The sequence below is a fragment of the Notolepis coatsorum genome (genome assembly GCF_963971535.1).
Source record: "Notolepis coatsorum genome assembly, chromosome: 1".
Classification (NCBI taxonomy): Eukaryota; Metazoa; Chordata; class Actinopteri; order Aulopiformes; family Paralepididae; genus Notolepis; species Notolepis coatsorum.
The window spans coordinates 191,788,648-191,813,492 of record NC_140165.1 but is presented as its reverse complement, the minus strand read 5'-3'; positions in this window follow the sequence as shown (position 1 = coordinate 191,813,492).

The following is a 24,845-nucleotide window of genomic DNA, read 5'->3' as shown; positions in this document are numbered from 1 at the left end:
CAATGCCTAAACGTAACCCTAACCTTAACCAACTCCGAAACAATGCCTAAACTTAACTGGCGAAAGAATGCATGATAAAAAAAAATAAAATAAAAAAAATTTAAGGGATTCGAACTTGTTACCAACGCACCGCAAGGATCCACAGCAAGGCGGCGAACCAGTTGAGCTAGCCGTCGATGTTAAAAGAGGGGGAATTACTGCTACATAATGCTGCCGCGGCAGAGCTCAGCGGCAGAGCGGCGCGTCGCCGTTGGTTACCTTAAATAATTACGCGGCCCGGAAAACGGGTGGATTATGTATTTACAGTACCCAATGCTGAATCAATAAACGCGATCGATATTTGGAATGGCGATCAGGAATTGGAATAATCTTTTTGGATAACATCTGATCTGAGGTAAGGAATTTATTTTACCAGTCTTAGGATAATCAAAGCTATTTTCACAGAGATATCAGCGTTTGCCCATATGTGTGTGTGTGTGTGTGTGTCTGTGTGTGCGCGATCAGGAAATGAGAGAATCGATATTTCAGCCCGCTTCTATAGCGTGCATAAGTACACATATACTATCGATAATCTAGCGTTTATTTGAACTATTCATAAATAGGCCGAAAAATTACAACGTTTTTGTGTATTCCAGAATATTCCAGTAAATGCCGTTTATCACGGAATCTTTAGATTTTCCTTGAAAATGAGGGTTTTTCAAAATGCTATAAAATGGAAATGAAGCGATTAAAAAACAATCCATTTCGACAATGTTGACTGCAAACAAGTCATTGATAAACAACGGGCAGATTAGACACATAGCCATAATTTAAGACAGAGATTATGCGTTCACAACGCTATCATTGAAGTGGGTGGTGGCAGGGTTTTACCATGTTAAGCTCCGGCATTGAAAGTGTTAAACAAGACCACCTTAAACAGACCCCCTCAAACAAGACCACCTTAAACAAGACCACCTTAAACAGACCCCCTCAAACAAGACCACCTCAAACAAGACCACCTTAAACAGACCACCTCAAACAGACCACCTCAAACAGACCACCTCAAACAAGACCACCTCAAACAGACCACCTCAAACAAGACCACCTCAAACAAGACCACCTCAAACAAGACCACCTCAAACACACCACCTCAAACAGACCACCTCAGACAAGCCCACCTCAAACAGACCACCTCAAACATACCACCTCAAACAAGACCACCTCAAACAGACCACCACAAACAGACCACCTCAAACAAGACCACCTCAAACAGACCACCACAAAAAGACCACCTCAAACAGACCACCTCAAACAGACCACCTCAAACAGATAACCCCAAACAGACAACCTCAAACAGACCACCTCAAACAGACCACCTCAAACAAGACCACGTCAAACACACCACCTCAAACTCAAACAGACCACCTCAAACAGACCACATCAAACAGATAACCCCAAACAGACAACCTCAAACAGACAACATCAAACAAGACCAACTCAAACACACCACCTCAAACAGACCACATCAGACAAGACCATGTCAAACACACCACCTCAAACAGACCACCTCAAACAGACAACCTCAAACAGACCACCTCAGACAAGACCACGTCAAACACACCACCTCAAACACACCACCTCAAACAGACCACCTCAAACACACCACCTCAGACAAGACCACGTCAAACACACCACCTCAAACAGACCACCTCAAACATACCACCTCAAACAAGACCACCTCAAACAGACCACCACAAACAGACCACCTCAAACAAGACAACCTCAAACATACCACCTCACACAAGACCACCTCAAACAGACCACCACAAACAGACCACCTCAAACAAGACCACCACAAACAGACCACCTTAAACAGACCATGTCAAACACACCACCTCAAACAGACCACCTCAAACACACCACCTCAAACAGACCACCTCAAACAGATAACCCCAAACAGACAACCTCAAACAGACCACCTCAAACAAGACTAACTCAAACACACCACCTCAAACAGACCACCTCAAACACACCACCTCAAACAGACCACCTCAAACAGACCACCTCAAACACACTACCTCAAACACACCACCTCAAACAGACCACCTCAAACAGACAAGCTCAAACAGACCACCTCAAACAGACAACCTCAAACACACCACCTCAAACAGACAACCTCAAACACACCACCTCAAACAAGACCACCTCAAATGCACCACCTCAAACACACCACCTGAAACAGGCAGACCAGGGTGAGACCACCTCAAACAGGACCAGGGTGAGACTACCTCAAACAGGCGGACCAGGGTGAGATCACCTCAAACAGGCGGACCAGGGTGAGATCACCTCAAACAAATAGACCAGAGTGCGACCATCTCTAAAACAGACCATCTCTAGACCAGGGTGAGATCATCTCTAAACCAGGGGGAGACCATCTCTAGACCAGGGTGAGACCATCTCTAAACCAGTTTATGAACTCTAGACACTATGCCAGCATTGGCAAAACAAACTCGCCACAAACCGGAAATGTTGCACATAATCTCACACACATCAAAAAACTAAATTTGTTTGAATATGGTAACCAGTGATGTCATCAATGACATTTAATCCTTGTGTTCTGTTAACCTCACCTCTTAACATGCAACGGTTAAGCATCTCACCCTGATTGATCGTAAGTCCATCCCACTAACACTCTTAGCCTCTGGCAATCACCGGGACAGTATTTCTCTGTTCCTCATTGACTGTCCCCTCACCGCCATAGTTCTGTATCATAGTGGATCCGCTCGGCATCACTCATGCACTATCCTTGCATACGTGCACGCGCACTGAATACAATTCCACAATGTACCTTTATCCCAGTATTCGTCTGACCACACCCCTCGTTAGCTTACCTACATAAGCAGGTGTGTGGTCACCTGGTCTCCTCCTTTTTTCGCTTTCACCACAAGGCGTGCCTCGGTAGATCCCCACTTGACGTGATGTGATAGTAGGAGAAGAGTTGGAAAACAAGAGATACGTTGACATCATATCTTTATTTTCTCTCTCACTATATTCGAGAAAATACGGCGATATTGTCTTCGTACTGGAGTGTCTGGAAGATGATGATCATTCTAAAAAACCTCCACCGGTTTTCGTATTGGGAGTTCGCGCCGCTACATGCCTTCCAACTGCAGTCCTTGCTGTGGCTGGTTGCGGTAAAAGCACAGCTGGACTGTAGGACGTGCCACTGTTGTGAGAAGCGGTGGGTTCCAGGTTGGTGAGTAATGTTTTGCTTGCAAGCTCCACTTGTCTGTTAGTGCTATGGGGGCTAACTGACAATGTTTACGAACACCGGCCCCAGATTAGGGTCTTTTGTTCAGCCTCTTAGGCAACGGCGGAAGACCTTGGTCTGAAGCCCATTATGGTTAACTAGTGGGCCACGACCAATAACACTGGTGATCCCTGTGTTTTCTGGACGAATGGATGTTTCTCTGTCACCGTGAGGCCCCGTCTTTCATATACAAATGAGAGTATTCCCTCGCGAGGAAATATGGGCATGGATGTTCGTTAGCGGAAGATCTGTGTTCAAGTCAGCTACAGCCCAGATGGGAATTGTGCTGGCTCCGTCGGGTGTTGGTAAAATCACCGTTGTAAACTGTGTTAACATCTTGTTTCTCTTTTCCCTTAGGAGTCTAACCTAAAGAGCTCCTCCTCCTGAGAATTTCCCCCTTTATTTTGTTACATAATATAAAATTACAGATTCATACCTTCAAAATAAGCCATTAATTGTCAAATTTGAGACGATAGTTTTCAATCAATGTCCTATCAAACATTCTGGTAAAATCCTAACACCTTTTCAGTATAGGACTTGAAGTAGATCCAAGTTCATTCAGCTATCTGATGAGAGAACTACACTCCCAGAATTCAATGTGATCATTGTCACTAGAACCATTTCACACCTGGAGCAAAGGCCCAGTCATTCCTTTGTTATTCCAGTGAATGGACCCAGCAGGAGGCCTAGCCTGTGTGTGTGTGTGTTTCTGTGTGTGTCTGTGTCTGTATTTACAGTACTGTACCATATAAAAAAAAAATAAGCAAACTAGACTAGATGTAAATGTAATGTGTAAATGTGTAAATGTAAATGTGTGTGTGTGTCTGTCTGTCTGTGTATGTGTGTGTGTGTGTATGTGTGTGTGTGTGTCTGTGAAACATGTCTTGTACCTTGTAACTGTAGATTTCAAGAGAGAGAGAGAGAGAGAGAGAGCGACATTTATAATAATTATATTATTAATTCGTTTTTTTACACACACACACTAATAACATGATCATAACTGATTTCTTTTGATTTCTCTGTTTGAGAGAGAGAGAGAGCGTGTGTGTGTGTGTGCAGGGGAGTAGCTGGGGGGGGGGGGGGGGTTAGGATGATTCCAAGGGCCCAGCAAATGCCCCAAATCTTTTTATAGATTGGGGGCCCCACATTTTTTAATAGATTGGGGGGCCCACAAATTGTTTCTTTCATGGGGCCCAGAATCTCCAGCTACGCCCCTGTGAGCGCACCGTTCTACTCTAGAGAGCTGTCATGACCGTGATGCGCGCTTGAATGAACTGCGAGATAACTCATAACTCGTACACACACGCACTCTGTCTGCCATACAGTAGTTTATGTTGTTTTAGCGCGACGTGGGTATATACACGGGCGAGGATGAAAAGCATAAGACTACTTTTAATACATAAATTAACGTTCTGTCGGGTCCCGTGTATTCTCGAGAGAGAATAATAATAATAATAATGCAGGACCAGATTATATTATCAACGACAGACAGTGAGAAACACAACCCCCCCTCTCGCGCTGAAGAATATGCATATTAGATCACTCAGTGATTAACACCTATGCGCTGTTGGTGTGTGTGGTGTGTGCGCGCGTCCATGGATGTGACGCGCAATGTAGTTTTTATCGCAAATGGAGATTATTACAAGCATACCATCTAGCAAGAATTAAACGTATTTACAAGTCGTATTAGGTTTAGCAAGTTGGGGGACGTATACCTTACATGTCAAAGCACTAGAAATGGCAATTTTTCTATTTTTATCGATTTCTGAAAAGATGTCCTTTTTGAGTATTTAAGAGGGATTCGAATTTATTTTGTTGTCCGCCGACGGGTTCAAAGCTCCAGCGTGACTCCTAAGGGTTAAAAAGTGAGGAGGGTTTCAGAACGGCGGCCTGTCTGAGTGTCTTGTTGTATCGTTGTGTACGAGTTCCGGTGGTAGCTAATCAGCTTGCGTGCTAGTTGTGGCCTACTGTGTTAGCCAGTCAGCTGTTAGCTGCGGCGCTAGCTCGCTGTGTTTACCAAGCCTGTTGTGCTAGGCTAGGTAACGTTAGCTTGCTGCTATCGGCCGAGAGCGGCCGTTGGCTTAATGCTACACTGTTGAACGTGCTGTGACGATAACATGTTTTTAACACTCTTGACTACGACGTCATCTTTGACAGAGGATGTTCGTCGAACCTGCCCTGAGCCAGGCCGGCGAGGACTGCGTCAACAAGGAGCACCGTAGTGGCGGGTTGGAGCAGCCAGCTGCCTGTGTCGTCAAACACAGGAGGCTGTGTTACTTCGGTGCCATGTTAGAGACTGCAAATTGCTTGATCTGCGCTCCTGGTAGGCAAGGTCCTGACCAGACCTTGAACACTTCTTCTTGCTTTCCCTTCTAAATGTTTTGTAAATAATGATGTTTTCCAGAACGAGTGTTGCTGCACTACATTTAGGATACGATGTGAGTTATGTGTGAATTGTCTTGTCACTGGTATTTAGCTTCTCCATGCAAATCGGGTTGTTTGTTACAGATGTGAAAATGATCTGGTTTGTTGTGTTGAGAAACATCATGTGTGTTTATGTACTGTGTACTCACAACTAAGGGGGTTAAACTAACCTATAAAGCTATGCTTAGTGACATATGAGTAAAGAATTATTCTTTTCTCAGCCTGTAATGACAATGAACAGTGTGTTCACATATTAACAGGTTTACCTGTTCAACTGGCCGTATTAAGGGTAAAGTAGGAGGGTTGTGTTTCCCCCCGGCACCCTGGGGACTTCTTCATCCTCCTCTCAGACATGTTGTTACACTATATTGTGTCACTGTGTGGTAGGGATACGATGTAACCCTTAGCTTGATTGCTGAGGTTGTGCTAAAACTGCTTGAGGAACTTTATTTTCCTAAAGGAAAAGATTGTTTGGTCGCTTTTCGTGTGTGCTTAGCAAGGCCTGTGGCCGATACTAATCGAGAATTATGTATTCTCTCATTATGAAAAACGGCGTTCCTCTGTAGAGTGTTTTTTGCCATTTTTTGTAGGTGATAATGGGTTGTGTGTGTCGTGTGACCTACAACTGGGTTGGGCTGGCCACAGAAGCACATGTGTAAGTTTGGTACCGGGGCTCTTGGAGGGCCCTCTCTATCTATCCGTGCGTCTGCCTCAGGGCAGCTCTGGCTGCAATTGTAGCTTACCACCACCGGTATGACTGTGTATGAACGAATAATGGACTCTGTAAGCGCTCTGGGGTCACTGGGGTGTCATGAAGAGCGCTATATAAATCCAATCCATTATTATTATTATTCTATTCTGTGTTTTTTCCTTAGTAAAAATCAGATAGTAGATTAGCACATGCGCTGTGTGAAGCTGTTAGACGCTTCATGGAGCTGACTATGACTGCATCATACTCTTTCTGTCATTACATCGTATCATGGGTGTGGGGTCGTAAAGGGGTGAACTGGTAACCTTTCCTCCCCCTTTTTTCTGTTGGTCAGGGGTAAACCCACCTGTCCTTCAAGGTTCCTGTCACGTTGCGGTTCGGCACGTTACAGGGTGAGGGGGGGGGGGGGGGGGGTTTCCTGGTCCCACGCCCTGGAATATTGGGCGTGTGCACCGCAGAAATTCCCCCGGCATAGAGTACGTCACTGTGCGCGTCTCTGTTGGTAGGACTTCCGTGTGCTGTTCAGGTCCATATGATGGATCTGTTTCGGGGGGTGGTCAGGGCTCCTCCTCACGAAGCTCCTATTCGGGCCTTCTGTGAGTTGGGACTCTCCTTCCATGTGAGGGAGCCTCCTCAGAGTACAGAGCCTCCTCCTCAGATTGATAAGGTGAGTGGAACCTCAAGAAGGAGTCCTACTCTATTGTGTGTGTATTCGATTCAATTCGATTATTGAGTGTGTATGGGTTCAGTGCCTCCTCCCCGGAGAGCCCTAAAACCAAACTTTTACATGGCTCAAGGTGCAATATATATATATAATTATATATATATAATATTATTCAGAGCGAGAGGGGGAGGGATTGTTTCTCTCACATTGACGCTGTCTGTCCTGCGTGATACTCCTCTTGGGACTCGGGAGCAATGCATCTCCTCGGGAGTCGCGCTGTTTCTACAGTATGTAAACTCCGCGCGCAACGAGTCCAATAAATGCGTCTTTAACATACTTTATCCTTATTTACTATATATATCACTTGAGTGATCTAATATGCATATTATTCAGAGCGAGAGGGGGAGGGATTGTTTCTCTCACATTGTCTACTGTGCCAAAGTCATCTGGGGACTAGAAAGGTGTGCTCAGTAGAGCACAGATGTCCGCCTCTCTCTCTCTCTCTCTCTCTTTCTCTCTCTCTCTGATTGATTGATTGATTGATTGAAAACTTTATTAACAGATTGCAGAATGGGTACAATACAGTACAGCTCAATACACACAATTGTTAAGGGGATGCAGACCAGAGAAAGACTTTCGTCTTGTTTACATCAGGGTCCCCCATTTTCAATTCATCAGGACATATATGACATACATGACATACAGATAGACAGTACTGCTACATCTATACATTTATGACATACCAGATTTGCAAATACAGTACTGTTTGTGATACAAAAGTGATTATTTATTATTTAAGTTAAGTTTAGCCATAATCATATATTTTTCCATAATCAGGTAGCTGAACAACATTGGTAAAAAAAATTCTATTCTATGAATCATTTTCGGCCTTTCGGCTTTCGGTTTTCGGGCCAACTGTTTCCTATTTTCGGTATCGGTTTCGGCCAAGAATTTCCCATTCGGTGCATCCCTAATTCTTTTCAATCTGTACAGCTCGCGTGGGAAGTCTCTCTGGGGATTTCCGTCTCCTCTCTATGGGAGGGTGGTGGAATGTAAAGATGTAAACAATTTTTACCCCCGGCTGTGTAGACTGGGATACATACTGTTGGTGCTTCCTTCTTTTCTATTAAAAAGGGTTGGAGTTAGGAAGTATCACACCCCTCTTGTCGTTCCCCTGGGCGCCTTGGGGATTCAATGACAGGTCTAAATAGCCTGTTCATTGATGTGGTTGTGTCCCGACGCACGCATAGTGCTAGCTCGGGGTGTTCTGTAATCAGGTGACTGACTGGCACGCCTTGGTTGCTTGGGGTTAAAACGGCGTTTTTATAAAGCAACTGGGATGGAGGTTTTTTCCTCTTCCGACGGCCTGTTTTGGTTGTCGACGGATTCTCGTTCATATCTGGGGGATGATAACAGAATGGATCTGAACATATGTAGAGGGGTCTCACGCCCTGGGGGTGGGCCACCGGGCGCGGTTCGCCCCGAACGTCTGGGTGGCGCCTTCTTTTCATGTTTAAGATCAACACGTATATCTGCCCCTTCTCCTGGAGTAGGCATGTCGGCGTGGTTAGGGCACAGGACTGGTTCTGGTCACGCTGGTCCGGATCAGTTAAACCCGTTGTCCGCCGGGGATGCAGATCTGCTGTTCTGGTACCCTGAGGGACTTGGGCTTTTTTCAGGGGGAAAAATGCCAGGTCGGCCCGGGTGTCACAGGGTTAAGCGCTATGGAGACCCTGGTTGGGTACATTTTGTACTCAGCACTGTCGTAATGGCTTACGGCCATGCCAACCTGTACACGCTCGATCTCGTCAGATCTCGGCCGCTACACAGGTTGGTCCTGGTTAGTACTTGGTTGGGAGACCGCCTGGGAATACCAAGTACGGTGTGCTTGGGGCTGGTTCTCCATTCTTTTCGCTCCTCTCTCACGCATGGCGAAGAGGGGCCTGTTGGGGTGGTCTTTGACCTCCTCGGGGGACCCTGTGCTCCCCGTATCACCGGGCCCGGTCCGAAGTAATGTTTTCGTTGACCCGTAGGCTCGGGATAACCCTGTTGGAAACTGGAACACGGGTACTGCGGTAGTGCCGCAGGTACGTTTTTGAGTTTTTCCTGAGGGGTTATGGGACCAATCACCGCATAGGGTAACAACTGGGTGGTTGGTTCTCTGGTGTGTCGGTGCAGTGTCAACTCCCGGATTGCCCGGTTGAGTGTGCCCCTGCACGTTCATGACGTCTGCCAATTGTGTCAGCCTTCGCTTTGAGGGAGGTTTGTCATGGTGACGACAACGCCAGCATACGCCCCTTCCGCCGGGGCGGCTGTGTTCAGCTGACCCCTCTGGCGCCTGTCTCGTCCGCAGTCTCCACGCTCGGGTTAACAGCCTGTTGCCTGGTTTTTTCCCTGGTGCGCTGACGGCCGTGCTGACTGCCTGTACTGCAGGGTCAGTATGCCAGGCGGTGTACTATTGGGGGGACAGGGCCCGCTCGGCTGAGGGGCCTTTGTCCGAATACGCTGGCGATGTGGGGGGCGGGGTCACTAAGTGACCACCTGGTGGGGTCTTGATGCTGGCATCATGGACTTCTCCGGGCCCCCGTTCTAGGGGGTCCAGTCCCTTGGTGGGTCTGGGCCTTCCTGCGCGCTCCGCTGCTACGGCCTTGCCACGGGGTTGGGTTTGCCCTTGACACGTGATTCTGGGGGCAGTAACGAGGTTGTTCCCTCCGTTCGTTCCCGGGTGGCATGCGGGTTGTGCGTGTGTGTAGTCGTGGGGTCAGGCCACGGTCTGCTCACCCTGTGCGTTGAGTTGCTTGAGTGCCACTTCGCACGGTCGGGTCCGTCGCCCTCCCGGGGGAAACCTCCAATAGGGGGGGTGCCCTCCATTAGGGGGGGGTCGGGGGGGCTCGGCCCTCCCTGTTCTGATGGTTGTGGGGGGCCTTCAGCGGGGTGTATTTGTCGGCCGGTGGCTCCGCTCGGCCTCCCTATGTGCATGAGTGATGCCGAGCGGATCCACTATGATACAGAACGATAGGTTATGACTATAACCAAGTTCTGTTAATAGTGGTGACGCTCGGCATCCGACGCCGCTGCGGCCCTTGATCTCACCTTGTGGTGAAAGCTTGGGAAGGAGGAGAGCAGGTGACCACACACCTGCTTATGTAGGTAAGCTAACGAGGGGTGTGGTCAGACGAATACTGGGATAAAGGTACATTGTGGAATTTTATTCAGTGCGCGTGCACGTATGCGAGGATAGTGCATGAGTGATGTCGAGCGTCACCACTATTAACAGAACTTGGTTATAGTCATAACCTATCGTTATGGGTTATCCCTGGTTAAGACAGCATCAAGTCAAGTCAAGAGTTTTATTTGTCACGGCATACAAGTATACAATGAAATGCGGGTGGTCTTGCCCGCAACGATGTGCAATACAGTGGTACAACATATAATAGAATCCAATAAAAACAACATTGTGCAATAAACAGGTAACAGGTAACATGGTGGGACATCTCGGTATCTGTACATAGTTATTTACAGAGCATATAGGACATGCTAGGTAGCTTTGGTAGTGCAATACACTGTTACTGATTTTATACTAATTTAAAGTGGCCTTTCTTTTTGGCCATAAGTGTGGGTGTGTACGGCATGAGTGTGTGCGCGCTCATGTTAAAGTGTTAAAGTGGCTGCTAGTGTGTGAGCGTGCACAGCGTGCGTGTCGTGTGTGTGCTCATGTGTGCTTGTGTGTGGATAGTTCAGTGTTCTGTGGCACTCGGTGTTCATTGTTCAAGGCTCTGATGGCCTGGGGGAAGAAGCTGAGCCTAAGCCTCTCTGTCCTAGTAGCTGGGGTTCGCAGGCGTCTGCCTGACCTCAGCAGCTGGAACAGGCTGTTATTGGGGTGGTGGGGGTCTTTCATTATTCTGCAGGCTGCATAATCCTCACATTGAGTGGGCCACTGGTAATTTCCTAGCCCGGAACATCACATGTCACACATGTTTGCACTCAGCCCAGGCTCCAGTACCACCCCCCTCCCCAGCCATCTTTGATAAGGACCAAGCTCTGTCTCTAACCCCCCCCCACGCCCTTATGACTGCGCTATCGAGCTTCTCCCGGGAGGTCCTCTTCCCAGCAGTCGCCTGTACAACCTCTCTTGGCCGGAACATGGGTCTATGGAAAAATAAATCCAGGAGTCCCTCACTGCTGGTCTCATGACTCATTGACTCCACCTTTATTCCCCTTTCCGGTACCACGGTGTTCACCAAGCTAGACCTAGATAATCACCTGGTACGTATACAGGAGGGTGGTGGGTGGAGGACGGCCTTCAATATTCCCTTTGGTCACTTTGAATACCAGGTCATGCCGTTTGGTCTCACCAATGCTCCTGCTGTCTTCCAGAACCTGGTGAATGATGTCCTAAGAGACATGTTGGATCAGTTCGTTTTTGTCTACCTCGACGACATCCTCATCTATACCCAGGACCTGGCCTCCCACCAGGCTCACGTGCGGCAGGTGCTGCAACGCTTACTGGAGAACACAGCTCTTCGTGAAATGGTAGAAGTGTGAGTTCCACGTTCTATCCATGTCCTTTCTTGCATTCATCATTGCCCAGGAACAGTTGAGGATGGATCCAGTGAAGGTCTCAGTGGTGGCAGAGTGGCCTACTCTGACTAACCGTAAGCAGCTCTGATGCTTTCTGGGCTTTGCCAACTTTTATCGCCACTTCATCTGCGACTACAGCCGTGTCGCTGCTCCCCTCTCTGCCCTTACCTCCGTGACCAAACCCTTCCTTTGGACCCCCACGGCGGACACCACCTTCAGAGAACTGAAGCGGCGCTTCGTGTCTACCCCTATCTTGGTACAGCCGGACCAAGCCCTCCAGTTTGTGGTGGAGGTGGACGCCTCCGACACTGGGGTTGAGGCCATCCTCTCTCAGCACATCCCCTCGGAGGGCAAGCTCCACCCCAGTGCTTTTCTCTCACCTGCGGAGAGGAATTATGACGTGGGTAACCGGGAGTTGTTGGCAGTCAAATTAGCGCTGGAGGAGTGGCATCACTGGCTCGAGGGGGCAGCTCTGCCTTTTATTGTATGGACGGATCACAAGAACCTCCAGTACATTCAGTCAGCAAAGAGGCTCAACTCTTGACAGGCCCTGTGGGCATTATTTTTAGGGAGGTTCGAGTTCTCCCTCACCTATCGCCCTGGGTCTAAGAACGTGAAACCTGACACGACCTGTGTTTAGAGCAAGTCCTCCCATACATCTCCTTATGGGTCACTCCAGCTACTGCCGTCTCCTCCTCGCCCATGGTCTCACATTGCCTTGGACTTTGTCACTGGGTCACCCTTGTCGGAAGGAAACACCACCATCCTCACGGTGGTTGACCGGTTTTCTAAGGCCGCCCACTTCATCCCCCTCCCCAAACTACCCTATGGCAATCCTCATGGTCCAGCATGTTTTCCGTCTGCCCGGCCTACCCCTCGCTGTGGTCTCCGACCCAGTTTTGGAAGGCGTTTTGCTCCCTCATTGGGGCTACGACCAGCCTATCTTCGGGTTATCAGCCCCAATCAAATGGCCAATCCGAGCGGGCCAACCAGGACCTGGAGACCACGTGCAGTGCCTGGTCGCATCCAACCCTTCCACCTGGAGTCAACAATTGGTGTGAGTAGAATATGCCCAAAATTCTCTTCCCAGTTCAGCCACTAAACTGTCCCCCTTTCAATGTTCTCTGAGGAGGAAGTTGAAGTTCCCTCTGCCCAGGCTTTCATCTGCCGTTGCCGTAGCACTTGGAGAAGCTTGTGAATCCCTACTCTGGACCTCTGCCAGGTACCAACGACAGAATGACCAACACCGGACACCTGCTCCCCACTACCGTACCGGCCAGAGGGTTTGGCTATCTACCCGGGACCTTCCATTAAAGGTAGAGAGCCATAAACTGGCTCCTAAATCTATCAGTAGTTTCAAGATCAACCGTATTATTAACCATTCTGCCGTCTGTCTGTGGTTTCCTCGCTCCCTTCATATTCACCCTACATTCCATATTTCCCGGATTAAGCCCGTCTCCACCAGCCCACTTCAACCTCCGCTCCCGCTCCTCCTCCTCGGATGATTGACGATCACCCAGCCTACACGGTCCGTCGTCTGGTGGACGTGCGTCGCCGTGGACTTAGCCTCCAGTACTTGGTGGACAGGAAGGGTTATGGACCAGAGGAGAGAAGCTGGATTCCCCGCCGTCAGATCCTGGACCCTTTCTTGATTGTTGATTTTCAGCTGGCTCATCCTGATCTCCCAGGACATACGCCAGGCGGCGTTCATTGAGGGGGTGGTACTGCCATCAGTGCCATGCACCTCCAAGCCTCCAGGCTTCCCATCTTCTATAACCTTTGGTTTCTCTCACTCTATCCCGACCTAGCTACTCTCTCTCTCTCCTAAGTACAGGATGGGGCGCAGGTGTGTGAAGACCGGAGGAGCAGCTGATTGACATCTACTGGCTGATTGCTCCTCCTATTTAGACCTGGCTCAGGTCTAATGTCATGAGGCTGCCAGATCGTAGTTTCTTATTTACCATTCCCTACCTGGCTTAACACCCTGCTCCCGCATCCTGGATTCCTATGTATGACCTTCGCCTGCCTGACTACTCTTCTCCATGTTAATCCCCTGGACTGTCTGAGAACCCGCTTCCGGCTACGACCCCCCCCCGTTTGTGTGACTATCCTGCTACTCGCCTATTCCCTGGAATGTCTGAGAACCTAGCCCCGGTCACAATCTCCTGCTTGTCAGACTACCCATCTGTGCGCCAACTCCCTGGACTGTCTAAGGACCTGGTTACTGTATTCTCCCTTTTCCAAATAAATTGTTGTAACTATTATATAGATAAAATACACTTTCATTACAGACTCATAAAGTAATATATAAAATACACACACATAGTTTAGTTGGCTGATAACGTTTTGTTTTAGTTGTTTTTATTTGCTTTAATGAAGTTGAAAGTGCGTCTGCCACCACTAATAATATCTGTCTTTCAGCACCACACAAGAGTGGACAGCTCCTACCAGAGACAGTGGCTGCTGCTCTGAACTGAACTCTGAACTCGACTTGATTGTTGTATTAGAAACAGCCGTGATATGTTTGGTGCGGCTCGTCAAGCAGACAGAATGTAAAATGATTTTGATGGTGAAAGAACTGAATTGAACTAGAAATTGTAAACTAATAAAAAATAAAAATAAATTAAGATTTGATTCAAAAGAAAAGCAACGACTGGACATTCCTGTTTTCATCTTTGTAACAGAAGCTGGTGCCGAAACCAGGGAGGAACAAAGAAAATAAGTGCTTTGAAGAAAAAGAAGGATCAAGGAATGTACAGACATGTCCAAGCCTACATCAACGATGTCCAAGACACAACTAAAGAAACTACTTCTGAAAAGGAGGACTGCAATAACAAAGTTGATCAATGTGATAGATGAGAAGACAAGAGTGTCATTAGAAGATGTGGACCAGGGTTTCCGTTAGAAAAAATTGTTGCTGGCCTCAGTGAGAGAAATTCCGGTCAGAGTTTATTGAGCTTAAAAACAATTGATAGGCAAAAGAATGACAACAAAACAAAAGAATGACATCATCAAGGCATGTAGATTTATAATATTTTTACTTAAAACTAGGCTACTTTTGCGTATAGTCATTATATTCCAAATAAAATAAGTCCAGAGACTCCGTGCTGCTGCCGACTTTAAATCAAATAGGTGTCTGTGGGCAGTCGCCCGACATTAATAAACAGCAGTCTGTTATAATCACATTTTTATGAGTTAACGAATTCCGTTATATTGGACATTTGTATTAATTATATCAAGCGAAGAACTGAGAAATTTGGCAGAGAGAGACGGCAACATTATCGTGGGTTTGCGTGACGACTCTCTCTCTCTCCACATCCCAATGACTTATTTGTGAGAGTATGTCGATGCAGAGCAGCAGATTCAATTGTTTTCTGGCTCTTTTCTGGCTCTATCTGGGGACCGCTCAGCAGCGCCCCCCACCAACAGCTGAATTGTCAATGGCTGAATTGGAGTACTGCACTGTGCCACTGCTGCTCCGGCTCTGCAGCTGCACATGCACTCGCAGACCCAGCACTAAGCTCTCGCTGACAACGTCGTTGTCATTATTAGAAGCAACGATGAAACAAATGTAATGATTGTTTCGTTCATCGCATAGGCTATTTAATTTTAGCCTATTTTAATACAATTCAAATAATCAAATTGTGCTTAGAGGGAATTATTTTCACCGGACATTAAGACCGGAGAGATTAAATATGTCGGACTTCAACAGATTTTGCCGGTCAAATACCGGTAATTACCGGCTAACGGAAACGCTGATGTGGACGTGGATTATGAAGAAATGTTGGACATGCTTGTGGAAAAAGAAATTGCATTGAAAGCCTTGAACACAGAAATTGAAGACGGAATTGAGGAAGAGGAATTTGAAGATGAATTTAATGGTGTGCAACGATACGAAGAGGATATAAGTGTGCGCAAAACCAAACTGAAAAAGGCTATAAGAAGAAAAGAAGATGACCGTTCATCAGTGGGCTCCAACAAGGGATATGGTTTTGCAGTCAAACTCCCGAGACTGATTATTGACAAATTCAACGGAGAAGTTAGCCTATGGCAAACATTCTGGAGGCAGTTCGACATGGCAGTTCATAGAAACCCAGACCTCAGCAAGGCTGACAAGTTTAATTACCTGAAGTCCTACCTCACGGGAAGGGCTGCAAACACAATCACGGGTCTCGCATTAACCGATGAAAATTATGATGCTGCGATTAAAATGTTGGAAAACAGATTTGGCCGAAAGGATCTTTTAATCAATGCCCATATGAATAAGTTATTAAACTTGACCCCGGTTAAACGTGCAAATGACACCGTCGCCCTACGAAAACTATATGATGAGATCGAAATACAAGTCAGAAGTCTGTCAGCGCTTAAAGTCGTCTCTGAAATGTATGGTAGCCTACTCTGCCCTATCCTAATGAAGATGGTGCCAGAGAGCATAACGCTCGCGTTCAGCCGCCAAAGAAAGGAAGACGACATGTTGGAAATAGAGGGCTTAATGAAATTCTTGAAAAGAGAAGTTGAAAGCCGAGAAAGAACGGCAAACTTGATTGATCTGAACCCACAAATTGACAACCCAAAATATGAGCAAAGACATAGGCCTACCGCAGCCTATAGAGCGTATACCGCTGCATTATATACGGGAGCGCCACAGAACTGCATATTTTGCAACAAAGCCGACCATATCTCCAACCACTGCACGGAAAATACAGTCGAACAGAGAAGAGAATTCCTTAAAAAACAAGGACGTTGTTTTGTGTGTTTGGGGACAAGACATATGGCCAGAACTTGTAAGGCGCAGGTTTCATGCGAGAAGTGTGGCCGGCGGCACCACAAAGTAGTATGCGCTCAGCCTCATGATATGCGCCTGTATGAACCAAGACTGCGCGTAGCGCAACAACCTACAAACCTACAAACTGATACTACCGTCGGCTATAACTCGGGCAATAACAACAATGTTTTACTCCAAACAGCGACAGTGTGGTTGGTTAGCCAAAACGCAACCAGGAGTAAATTGACCAGATGCCTGTTGGACGGTGGGAGTCAACGTAGCTTTATAAGAACAGAATTGTCACGCAAACTAAATCTACCGGTGATAGGCTCCGAGGTAATACAACTACACACGTTTGGTAGCCTACAACCAAAACGAGTGCATTGCAATAAAGTACGGGCAAAATTATCCGATGTGAGAAATGGCCAAACAATCGAAATTGAATGACTGGAATCACCACAAGTGTGCACGTCACTAATGAGTGTACCCGGAGAGCCATTACGCACGGAGATGGAAGGAAAAGGAATGCTGTTGGCCGATGTAAAAGTTCACGGAATGGAAAATCAAGATGTGGAAAAATTAATCGGATCCGACTACTATTGGAAAGTGGTCTCTGGAAAGATTGAAAGACTACAAGACGGACTAGTGGCAGCTGAGAGCAGCTTCGGATGGCTCATTCAAGGCACGGTAACTACAATGCACGTCAGCACCATAACCAACGTTGGAGTGATGCATGTCAATGTAGATAATAAAATACTGTCTGAACAGTTGCGCTCATTCTGGGAGCTAGAATCCCTGGGAATCAACCCTGAACCGGAAACAAAGTTGAGCACCAATGATGAAAATGCCCTGAAACAATTCAAAGAAACAATTACGCACAATGGAGAACGTTATGAAGTGCAACTACCATGGCGTACAGAGACTTTGAAACTGTCATCCAACTACAGAATTGCAGAGAACAGGTTTCAACGTCTGATGAGAAGATTCAAACATGATGGTAAACTCTTCACAAGATACAGTGAGGTGATCGATGACTACTTGGAGAAGAGAATCATTGAACCAGTCAAAACCAACTACCGGTAACCCATTGTACTACATGCCACACCATGCTATTGTGAAGGAGGAACGCGCAATGACGAAAGTCATGATTGTATTCGTCATCACATGATGGAAACAGTGACTCACTGTCTATTAACTGGCCCCAACTTGAACCCTGATTTATTGAGTGTTCTATTGAAATTCAGGCAACACAAAATTGCTTTCATGTCGGACATTGAAAAGGCCTTTCTACAAATCTCAATAAACCAGACAGATCGAGACGCACTGAGGTTCCTGTGGACAGACAAGACACCTCATACAGAGAATGGAAACGAACATAATTAGTGCATAATGAGGATGACAAGGGTTCCATTTGGAGCAACTGCCAGCCCATTTCTGCTGTCAGCAACTATCAGACATCATCTGGAGGGATTGGAGTCAACATACCCCTCTACGGTAAAAGCATTAAGAGAAACTCTATATGTGGATGATTTCATAAATGGAGCGGATACAGTAGAAGATGCATACAAGTTGTATAAAGAATCCAAAATAATCATGGACAAGGCCGCGATGAAGATGTGTAAATGGAAAACTAATTCGCCTGAACTAGAGAACAAACTACAGGAAACGAAAATGGAACAGAATGCCCCAGTCAAGGTTCTGGGAATGACGTGGAGAACGACATCGGACGATTTCATGTTTGATCTGACAAGTATTCTACGAGAATCAAAAAATACAAAATGCACAAAGAGGACAGTCCTGCAAACAGCCGCTAGGCTATTCGACCCTATCGGGTTCCTGTCACCATTCACGGTGAGGGCCAAGCAACTATTCCAGGAAACATGGGAACGAGGCCTAGAGTGGGATGAAGACTTGCCCACGATTTAAAATTGAAATGGAAAGAATGATATGGAGAGTTACAAACTGTCAAGACTATGGTCATTCCCAGACCCTACGACACTGGAACCCCGAGTTCAATCACAGAGCGACAACTCCACGTATATTCTGCGATGCCAGTGAAATCGCGTACTGCGCCGTAGGCTATTTACGCACGGTTGGGAACGATGAAAGCACCTGCACTTTAATATGCGCAAAAACGAAAGTAGCCCCTTTGAAGAAGGTGACGCTACCAAGACTGGAGTTATTAGCGGCTCTAATAGGAGCGAGACTTTGTAAATATATAATGGACACCAGAGACACACCGATAAAAGCTTACCTTTGGACAGATTCAACAATCGCACTTCACTGGATAAAAGGCTCCGCCAACCAGTGGAAACCATTCGTTGCAAACAGGATAGTTGAAATCCAAAAGCTTTCCGAGCCAGACGATTGGCGACACTGTCCTGGTAAAGATAATCCAGCCGATCTAGGCACGCGAGGAATATCCGCGGAAAACTTAAAGACTCAAAGCTTATGGTGGAATGGACCACACTGGCTAAGAGACGCGGACTCCGTCAAATTGAAAAGGAGACCAATATGCATAGCCTACAAGAGCCCATTGAGGAGACTGTCAAACAGTACCACGTTGTGACCGAAACGAAAACGTACCCAAAAGAAACTGCAATCATTCCGCTTGAAAATTACAGTAGGCTAACTACAGTTCTCAGAATTACTGCATGGGTAAACCGATTTGTGCATAACTCGCGCAATAAAAGTAAACGCCAAGGGCCACTAACGGCAGTGGAAATGAACACAGCAGAATTATACTGGATTGCTGAAACGCAAAAAAGAGCTTTCTCACAAGAAATGACGGAACTGCAAAAGGGAACGGATATTCACAAGCACTCGAAAATTAAGAATCTAAACCCATTCTTGGATAATGGAGTAATGCGAGTTGGAGGTAGATTGCAAAAATCGAGCCTAAGATATGGACAAAAACACCCATTCTACCCACGCGTGACGTGTTTACAGAACTGGAAATAAAACATGCTCATGAAGAGGTAATGCATAATGGACTTCAGAACACCTTAACACAGCTACGTGACCGTTTCTGGATTCTGAGAGGACGACAAGCAACTAAACGGATTCTAAATCGATGTCTCATTTGCAAAAGGTTTACAACCAAGGCCAGTCAGGAAATAACAGCACCTTTACCTGGACAACTGAAGCCGCCCCATTTGAGGTGACTGGAGTCGACTTCGCAGGACCGTTGTACGTCAGACCTAACCACAAAAAGGCCTACATTGCTTTATTCACATGCGCAGTGACCAGAGCTGTTCATTTAGAATTTGTGTCAGACTTGACAACACCAAACTTTCTTTTGGCCTTCAGAAGGTTTATTGCAAGAAGATGCATTTGCTCAACAATTTATTCGGACAATGCACAGACATTTAAAAGGGCATCACAGGACTTGAACGAAATATGGAAGTCAATGAAATCCAAACAAGTGAAGGACTTCTTTGCAGAAAAACGGATAACCTGGAGGTTTATTGTGGAAAGAGCTGCATGGTGGGGAGGTATAATGGGAGCGTATGGTGCGTTCAGTCAAGACCAGCCTCAAAAGGATCGTGGGAAAGGCATTTCTGAACTTCGAGGAACTGCAGACCTTTCTGACTGAAGTGGAGGCCGCAGGGAACAAAATAAGCACCCGCCAAACGCCAATGGCGTGTAGATTTCCTCTTTGGCTGGTAAATTACAGAGGCTACTCGGCCACTCTGGCGTGTAAAATAATTGGGAGCCATATGAGCATATTAGAGTATTATATCAGGGCTATACAGTGCGAGCATTTCACTCGCATTTGCCTCTAAAAATAGATTTGTGCGAACCGGGAAAATCATTTAGGAGCACAGTGTGCGAGTAATAGTCTTGCGTAGTGGGCGTCTCAACTGCGCAATTGTCATTTCATAATAGAGACGGAGCAGCGTGGACCAGCTCTGTAACAACTCATCTCGAGTCTGCTTCTATGTGCAACGAAAACTCTGCGAGCAGCAGTTCCAATTGTCTAACATCCTTTGCATCCTCGCCAGTTATACCCACGTCGCGCTAAAAACATTAACTACTGTAATAGTATCTGCTAACTGAGTACTCCAACTAAGCTAACCTGCTAACACTAACTACTGCTAACGCTAATCACTGGGGATGCTCAGAGGCATAGTGGGGGAAGAGAGGGCTGAGAATCTGTCTCTCTCCGTCTATCTCTCTCTCTGTGTGTGTGTGTGTGTGTGTGTGTGTGTGTGTGTGTGTGTGTGTGTGTGTGTGTGTGTGTGTGTGTGTGTGTGTGTGTGTGTGTGTGTGTGTGTGTCTGTGGCTCTCTCCCTCTCTCCATCTCTCTCCTGAACCTATTTCATTCAAAAGGATGATATTGATGGACAGTAGCTATAGTATATAGCTCAGTAGCTGTAACAGAATAATTGTATTAATTACTATTGATTAACTACATTAGCGTTTAAATGATAATGAATTACATAATTGTATAAAGAATTTTCCATGTTCTGTCATCTAATAATATATTCCATTACCTTTCCTATCTGTATCAAAGTCAAAATGTTGGTATTGTGACATCAGTATAACATACAAAAGCAGCTTGACAACCAATATCCTTTGTGTCTAGTAGGCATGGGCCAATGTCTGATTTTGGTGATATGTGCTATTGCACAGATGTTGACCGTTAGTATGCACACGCACGCACAGTATAATATGCATGTAATAAATAGTTTGTTAATAAACTCTGTTACTTGAAAATGTTTCACTGTGCTCCTAAATTTCGTAATTTTAATTTTATTTAGGAGCACATGTGCTCCCTGGAGAAAAGGTTAGCGTAGAGCCCTGTATATAGTAATAATAATAACACATGGCGATATACTAAAAAGCTATTTCAAATTTTTGGCTGGTAAAAAATCTGCCTGGCTGGTAGTTTTTTTAATCTACCAGCCACCTTGGCTGGTAAGCCAAAAAGTTAATTTTGTTCCCTGGGAGGCCGTGATCAATTCAAGACCGCTCACTTATGTGGACCACGAAAGCGAGGTGGCACCTCTTACCCCAGCTCACTTCTTGGTAGGAAACCGACTGACGACACTACCACCACAGACGGTAAAAGAGTCAAACATACAACAAGGAACTCGAAAGGACATGAACAAGAGATGGCGGTACAGAGAACGTCTCGTCAATGGATACTGGAATCGGTGGAGAAGTGAATACCTGATGGAATTAAGATCTGCTCACTCATCCTCCACAAAGAAAACAACACCATTGAAGGAAGGTGATGTAGTACTCGTAAACGAACCCATGTTGCCAAGACAACTCTGGAGAATGGGAAGGATACATGAAGTATTCCCAGGTCGTGATGGCAAAACTAGAAGTTGCTCAATACAGTTGCCAGGAAAAAAAGTAATCAGACGGCCAATACAGTTATTGCATAACCTTGAGATTAATTGATGAACAGAGTTCATCGGGCCGGAGTTTGTTGTAACTATTATATAGTAGGGATGCCCCGATCACGTTTTTTGCCACCGATACCGATTACCGATCGTCGTGAGCCATATCGGCCGATACCGATCCGATACCGATCGTTTTTGATTAAAAATAAATTAAAAATTATTTTATATAAAAAGTTTTTTTTTTTTTATAAAATATATATATTATATAATTAGACTTGTAGTTGTATTATCTGCGAGACATCGCCACCACGCAACAAGTCAAAATGCTCGCTATCTGCAAACAGCTCCACTGTCTGTGTGTACTCTAGTAGCCCTAGCTCCAAAAAGGATTCTCCGGCGCTGCAGCGGGACCCTATTGGTAACGTTATGCTTTGGTCATTTCACATTCAGCAAGCCCTCAGCTCGAATACGCATTCAATCAATGTTATAAGACATTGATATCAGGAGCTATCTGTAGCTACTGCTAGCCGGCTAGATGACGTTAAGACAACTATTTAGTTCAATCGGACATTTCGTTTTGAACCGTGAACTAACGTCAGCTAACGCAAGCTAACGCAAGCTAACGGAGATATCAACATGGGCTACTGGACTTCCTGGGGCATTTGTTGATATCCGGAGCTATCAGTAGCTAGCCGGCTAAATACCGTTAGACAATGCCTACTAAAAGTGAATAGTTGACTGGGTAATTTTGTTTAAACAGTAACGATAGCTAGGTAGCTAACGTTAGCTCAGGTCGAATGCACTATCTAGACTCAGCAGAGGAGGTCCGCCTCCGTGTTTACAAACTCTACACGGGTACGGGCGGGGCTAGGGAGGAGGAGCAGTTTGCAGGTCCTGTGAGTCTGAGACAAGCGAGTGAGATATCCACTTGATCAGTTTCCGCGATCGGCGAATATGACTAATTATCGGAATTCCCCGATCGCATATTTATACTGATTATCGGCCGATAACGATCGGGGGCCGATCGATCGGGGCATCCCTATTATATAGATAAAATACACTTTCATTACAGACTCATAAAGTAATATATAAAATACACACACATAGTTTAGTTGGCTGATAACTGGGGATGTCCGATATTATCGGCCGATATCGCCATTAAAATGTGATATCGGAAAATATCGGTTAAAAAAAATTATATATATTTTTTTTTTTACATTTCTATAACCTTTATTTACCCAGGCAAGCAAGTAAGAACTCATTCTGATTTTATTTATTGTCAAAAGTATGCATAATGTTGTGTTAATTTCACAACAAGAGATATGTAATGTTAATTACCTGAAATTATTAAATTTTTTGGGGGGGGGGGGAAACCCTGCATATATCGGTATCGGTTGATATCGGTATCGGAAATTAAGAGTTGGACAATATCGGTATATCGGTAAAAAAGCCAATATCGAGCATCCCTATGATAACGTTTTGTTTTAGTTGGTTTTATTTGCTTTAATGAAGTTGAAAGTGCATTGAGTGTTTGCCACCACTAATAATATCTGTCTTTCAGCACCACACAAGAGTGGACAGCTCCTGCCAGAGACAGCGGCTGCTGCTCTGAACTGAACTCTGAACTCGACTTGATTGTTGTATTAGAAACAGCCGTGATATGTTTGGTGCGGCTCATCAAGCAGACAGAATGTAAAATGATTTTGAATGTGGAAGAACTGAATTGAACTAGAAATTGTAAACTAATAGAAAAATAAAAGAAATTAAGATTTGATTCAAAATAAAAGCAACGACTGGACATTCCTGTTTTCATCTTTGTAACATAAATATACCCGCTATTTTAGTTTTCTCTGATTCAACATCGTCTGTGCCTGTGTTTGTGTCTGCATCTGGGTTCTGGCTTTAGTTCAAACGTTACACAGGTGAGAACTGGGAATAAAATATATAAATTAGTACTAGGGATGCCCCGATCACGTTTTTTGCCACCCATACCGATCACCGATCGTCATGAGCCATATCGGCCAATACCGATCCGATACCGATTTTATATAAATCTTTAATTTTTTTTTATAAAATATATATATTATATAATTAGACTTGTACTTGTATTATCTGCGAGACATCGCCACCACGCAACAAGCTCCACTGTCTGTGTGTACTCTAGTAGCCTCCAGCTACGGCCAGGATTCTCCGTTGCTGCAGCTGGACCTATGACTCGAGTAGCCTCGAGCTACGGCCAGGATTCTCCTGCGCTGCAGCTGGACCCTATTGGTATAACGTTAATGTGCTCAGCAAGCCCTCAGCTCGAATCCGCGTTGAATCAGTGTTATAAGACATTGATATCAGGAGCTATCTGTAGCTACTGCTAGCCGCATATATAACGTTGATACAGTGCCTCAGTGAATTATTTAGTTCAATGGGACATTTCGTTTTGAACAGTGAACTAACTTGCGCTAACGTGAGCTAACAGAGTATCATACACGTCTCTACTAGACTATTGCTGGAGCATTTGTTGATATCAGGAGATATCGGTAGCTGGCCGGCTAGATACCGTTCGGTTAGACCAGTGTTTCTCAAAGTGGGGGGCGCGCCCCCCAGGGGGGGCGCAGAGGCATGACAGGGGGGGCCTTGAGATTTATAAAAAAAATAAAAAATAAATGTTTTACAGAAAATTATCACTAAAGTGCTATCTGTTGCAGCTGCACTGTTCTCCATGAAAATACCATATTTGGATAAGTTTGACCATTTCTCAAAATCTGAAAATCATTATTTAATAAAACACAGAAAAGGATCACCAAGTTACTCTCGATAAAAAAAAACTTTACAGACAACATTGAGACAAAGCTTCCTGACACATCTCCATCCAAACTCTTGGAAGAACTCATTGAAATCTCATCTGATACCACTTAGAGAGCTAGTTTCAGAGTGTGGTACCAAGTATCTCATGATGCAGCAGTTAAGGTGTTGATACCATTCAGCGCCACATATCTGTGTGAAGCTGGCTTTTCATCCATGACAGCTCTGAAAACAAAATATAGGGCCAAGTTGAGCCTTGAGGA